Raw genomic sequence first — 6,283 nt, forward strand, 5'->3', positions numbered from 1 at the left:
ATAAGAAGTCATTTCCTGGTGTATGTCGGACGAGGACTGGGCGGTACACCGGTTCATACCCAATACCGGTACTTTTTCCATTGTGATATGATTTTTTTTTTTGAATATACCAGTGTGTTTGAGGGGAAAGGTCAGAAAAATGAAGCGGCAGAATGAGAGGACTTCTGCCAAAAAAAAAAAAAGGTGTCATTGTTTTGTTTTTTTTAGGTTGACCAGACGTTCCCCATTTATGGGGACAGTCCTCATTTTGGATGACTTGTCCCCCGGCTATAGATGTCCCTGAAAATGTCCCCAATTTTAACTTTATGAATGAGACAAAAAATGTTGCGCGCAGACTACAGATATTATGGTAGCCAGTGGCGCTGCTTATTGACATTACAGACAAAGCAGGTGAAATATGAAAAAGTATGTCAAAATAAATGAAACTGAAGTTATTCCCATTTCTTCATTTCTTCTTGATAACATTTATCTATAAATGTCCCCAGATTTCCACATCAGCAGGCGGCGCTAACGGGAGTCATGCGAACCATTTTTCCTACTAGTGTGGGATTATTCTACAATATTTGCTCATCATCCCAGTAAAATAGTCCATCCTCAATCCATCTACTGCACTAATTCCTCTCTCAGCCAGTAGAAACTGTTGTGATTTTTTTCATGAAAAAAATACCGTGATGCCATCAGAATTTTGAAAAATACCGTAATATACCGCCCACATTTTAAGAGACGTGGTCATTCAGAAACTTGATGCCTACTTAATTTCCATTTTCAACCGCTTGTTTTGTCTGTGTTGCTCCAGTGACAGTTAATTTTTATGTTTTGTTTTGTTTTTTGTTTTTTCCAGAAGACGTTGTCTAACGGTTTGGGCAGCAGTTGGTGAAAGTCCACAAACTTTTAGGCAGAATAGTGAGGTCCTTCCAAATCCAACCATCCTGCTTTACAGTCAACCTTGATCTCTATGGGAGAGAGAATGAGCACAGACTCCTTCTTTGGGCAGGTAATTAGGTATGAAGGTAAAAACAAGTTAAATCACCAACCAGTATCTAAGACAAGATGATTGTACAAACATGAAATTGAATAATATTGATTTAAACCAGTTCTTATATCGGATCAGGTTCAGTGATTAACCTCTCGGTCAAACTGAACCCATCTCAAATGTTTCTATATCATATATTTTTATATAAATGTTGTCTCCTGCCTGAGGATTCTGAACAGAAGTGTACAGTGTACACCAATCCGGCATAACATTATGACTACTGATAGGAGATGTGAATAACATTGACAACTATCATGTGACAGTTCAAAGTTCTGCTGGGAAACTTTTGAACCTGGCTGTTACGACACTTATTTAAAAAAACGACTTGGATGAGTTGTGAAAAGTCTTCAAGGAAACCCAACAAGTCCTGTTTCATCTTCATGTTCTTGTTGTTGTTTGTTTGTTTTTTTGGGGATATAGCGTCACCCAAATGACTGAAGGCCTTCACAGACATGCTAAATGTTTAGCTGCTATAGTGGTAGTTAATCTCATTGGTGTCGTATATTGGCACAGTAAACACACAATACGCGTTAATGTCTTTAAAACTTCGTAGTAATTCAGCCAATTCTCATACATTTAAATGCATATTGAACCCTTTAAGTTCCTGATGGGCCGTATATGGGACAGCAGTAGTTTTTTGAACCAATCAGAGTCATGTTGCGTGCGATGTGTCATTTTATTCGGATTACATTGATAAAAGACATTATAGGATTCAACCAGCACATTTTTTCAAAACAAAAAAATTCAGGCGAGACCAACAACTTCTTATTTTTTAGCTGTTTACCAACTTTGATTACTCAAGAACAACACCACTTTTGTGATAGACACTTCAGACTTCCATGCATGGGCTCCAAAATATTCATGAACAGCATTCAGTTTACTTTGGGTATGTCCTAAACAGGTGTTTTTTCCCCAAAAAGGCTAAGATGATAAGAGATTACATTTATACGATGTAATTAAATATTAAGAAAAATTAGATATTCATGAAGTTTATTGTCACACAGACTTGACGTTGAGATGCATCATGTTAGATTTCAGTCAATAAAATGCATCCTTTGCTTTGGTAAAAAAAAAAAAAAAAATCCTGCTTTGACACCACCACACCTCCCTCACCCACACACACACAAAATACCCCTGTATAATCTGTCACTCTGTCATAATTTGTTCATAATCCCTAATCATAATCACATCGTATCTTAAAGGTGTTCTCAATCTGGAGTGGGATTATGGGATTGCGGAGCATGTGTGTGTTGGACTGTGAATGAGCGATCTAAATATATTATTATTATTATTATTGTTGTGGTGGTGTGTATGATGTGTGTGTGTGTGTGTTCGGGGGTGGGGGGGGGGGGACCGGCTAAAATTAATTTGATGATGGTGGGGTACGGAGCGCGCCCTCTCACTGACTCACCCTCTGAATCCACTTTAAGCCCGATATTACAAAACAAAAGACAGACACTGACCTGTTCATCTTTAATCTCTTGCACTTTAATTTGTTTTCACAGAAGTACGTGACAAAACAGAACTGAGTTGGAGAGCCGAGAGAGACGCGGGTCAAGTGTCTCTGCAGCCAAAAAAAAAAACTTTTTTCTATGCTTATGAGAGATTAAGTACCGCTGCAGACCCCCTAGGGGTCGCGACCCCCATGTTCCAATCTTGAAGACCTACAATCTAGAATAATATCTACCATTAATTGAGTCCTTGCTATTAAAGTAGCAGTATTAATGTCTTATAAATACTTTGTAATTGCAATCAGTAAAATTGACTTAAGCGAGGTTATCATGAAGAATAGACACTTTCAGAGTATCAGGTCAAATCCATCTTCAGTCTGGCCTTGCTTCCACTCTTCTTACAACCATTACCATTTTTTTCAGCACCGCCAGACAAATCAGTGGACATGTTCAAAGATCTAGGCCCAAGCAGAGTAGAAGTATTGGGAATAGAACATATTTTCAGTCATCCAAGTCATGTTATACTTATATATCAAAAGCAACTTTCTTGACGTTTGAATGAATGAAGGCGTTATAACACACACACAAAAAAAAAACGAATCAAAATAGTCAAAACTGCAAAAACAATGTCCAAAAGGGAGTAGGAAGAAGCGTACGTTTATTTAATCCTGCCCCTTTCTCATGTACCAACACCTCATCAGTGTACATATTTACATCTGTACATTTTTACAGACAAAAGAAAATAAATAATGTAAATACACAAGTGCCCTTCATCCTCCCTATACCTTGTGAAAACCATGTTTTTGACCTGGGTCATGCTTGAGCTCTGCTCTAGGGGTGGGAAAAAATATCGATATGGCAATATATCGCGATATTTTTTCTTCCGATACAATATTGGAAATATAACATTTTTTAATGTTGTAATATCGATTTTAAAAGAAAAAGGAAAAGTCATGTCTTGGGCCGATCGTGAACAACTTCCACACCTCCACCATTTATTCTGTACAAGTGCAATGAATTGGAAATGGATCATTTGCATTGATATTGTTTTATGACTCAGTTTGTCCACTCAATTATCACTGTCATCTGATGTACATATATACAACGTGTATTTTAAGTTGCATTTAAAATTTCTCAGTGAACTATGTAGAATACTGCAATATATCGAATCATGTATCGTATCGTGACTCAAGTATCGTGATACGAATCATATTGTGAAGTCCTTGCCGATACCCGCCCCCTACTTCGCACCCAACTCGTTCCACACCTTCACTCCACACACATAAATACAAACATTTTTTTAATGTTGTGTGGACACAAAGATGTTTTAGATTGTTCTCTTCTTCTGTTTCCAGAAAGCAAGTGGTTTATTGCTTTGTGCATAAACTGTGCTGTTAGAAAGTGAACCAGGCCAATGAATTTTAGTGATTTTCATTTTAAGAATAGTAAATTTGTGTGATCTTTGTAACTGGCCTTATGAACTATCCTTATAGCTCCTTTTTGCAGTATTCACAGTGATTGTTGTGTACATTTCTAAGTATTGCCCCAAACATCCGCACACTAGTTTAAATATGGCAAAACAAGTGAATGTTTCTTGAAGTATTTGGACAAGGAGTGAAAAGCAAGGTTTTTTTAAAAAAAATATCCTTTCCACTGAAAGCCTTCAGTGCTGTTCTTTTCTCTTTCAATGAAAGAAATGTTCCCCGTTTCTCAGGTAACTGATGCTGTCGCACAATCTACATTCAACAAATCGCTGCAGCCTGGCAAGGTTGGAAAAACTAAACTAAATCAAAGTGCTTGTGTGAATCAAGTTCCTTCACACAAAAAAGTGGTCCCCAGAGGATGAATCCTGCTGATGTCATATCGTGACTTTCCCTCTAGCGCTACCAAGTGGTTAACATTGGTGCTTTTTAGTCAAATGCCTGGACAGATATTAGATGGTTATGACTTCAATAAACATTTAAATTGTCTCTGGGTATTGACCAAATACCTGTGGAACTTATTTGCAGGCTCACAATCTTAAACTTCTCTTTGTGTTTACTGTAGAGGTGGGCGGCATGACTGAAAATCTATGGCACATGTTTTTTTTTTGTCTCATGCATAATCACCTGTTCGCAACATTTTCTGCTGGTTGAGAATGAATTAATACGGTAGAACAACAATAATAATAGATGTTATCAAGATGAAACAAAGAAAGAATGATAATTACAGTTTAATTTATTTTGACATATTTATTCATATTTGAACATATTTAAAGTGCTATGTCTGCAATGTCAATAGCAGCGCGACCAACTACCATAATAATTAGTCTGTGTGCAACATTTTTTTTCTCATTCATAAAGCTACATTTTCGGGACTGTATCCGGAAATCAGGGACGTCTGGTCACCCATAAAAACAAAACAAAACAAAACAAAAACACCAACACGGCACTTTCTTTTGGCACAAGTCCTCTCGTTCTGCCGCTTCATTTTTCAGTCCTTTCCATCTTTGCCACCTCCTAGTGACCATTGACTGTATCTACTAGTAGTAACGCAGTCGCACCATGACTGTTTAGAGGCGCTACAGTGAAAATGGTCCGGTCTGAAACGATGTCTCACGCCGCACCCAGATACGATAGCATCGATGCTAGCCGCAGAACTTTTTCTTGATTTTTGTCTCTTCCTTATTTCCCTCTTTCTGAATTGACGGCAGCTTCGGCGTCTCAGTGCGTGACCTTTAACCTCCAACTGTTACGAAGCCGCAGCTGCTTTCAGAAAACTCAGCTTACGGTGGCACACAGCCCTTTAACCTGGCTTGTTTCACTCCGTCTATACAATATGTTTCTTGCAGCTGTGTGAGCATTGTGTATACATATTCCTTCCTCTCTATCGGAGATATTCAGCGGCGAACGTTCGCCGCGCGCTCTTCATTTCAAGATCAGGTGACCCGGTCGACCCCGTCACGCTGAATAAACTCGTGCCATTTGAAAAAGCTCGAGCTGGATTGCTTTGTTGGCAGGGATGTTCTCGGTGCTTCTCTATCACTTCTCCTCTGTCCCCCCTTTACACACACACACACACATACATACTTTTCTCTCGAGTTCTTCTTCTTCCACCCACTCTCGTCTTTTCACAGTGAAGGATTTTCCGCTTGTGGCTGTAACCTTGGGTGAGAGAAGTGGTGGCGGGGTGAGTCCGCGAAGGCATCATGTTTCAAATTTAACAACTCTGAATGTTAACTCGCCAAATGAGAGCTCAGAGAAGTGTGATTTACATGTATATGTGTATATATATATATATATATATGTATATTTATACCGGCTGCCCTGTAGAATCTGTGTGGGTGCCCGAGCCGGAGTCATGTGTGTGCGTCTCCCTCTGCATATTTGTGTGTCTCAGCATATGACTTTGAGTGGAGTAATTTAGCAGATGAGCGTGTGGCCATTGTTAGAGGGATAATCTGGCTCTTGCTGCTCAGATAGGTTAACATCCAGCAGATTAGACCAGATTACCCCCAACCACACCAGACAGGACAGGGGAGGGGAGGGGGGCTACCTCCCTCACTTTCCCTCCCTCCCTCCATCTGAGCAACACCCCTCCCCTCCTTGGCTTCCTCCTCTTTTCACTCGTTCTGACCTCCCTTTCATTTTCGTCCTCTGGCTGATATTTATTCCTACACCCTTGTCCCACTTGTCGTGTTTCTCGTCAGTCTCTGTTTAATTTTAACTCCTGGGGTCCAACTAACATTACAGTTGTTCCTCTTTTTTAAATGGATGTGGTGTGCAGACATCCACTTTTATTTTATTTTTTTCCATTCAAA

Source organism: Mugil cephalus, chromosome 16, assembly GCF_022458985.1.
Source record: "Mugil cephalus isolate CIBA_MC_2020 chromosome 16, CIBA_Mcephalus_1.1, whole genome shotgun sequence".
NCBI lineage: Eukaryota > Metazoa > Chordata > Actinopteri > Mugiliformes > Mugilidae > Mugil > Mugil cephalus.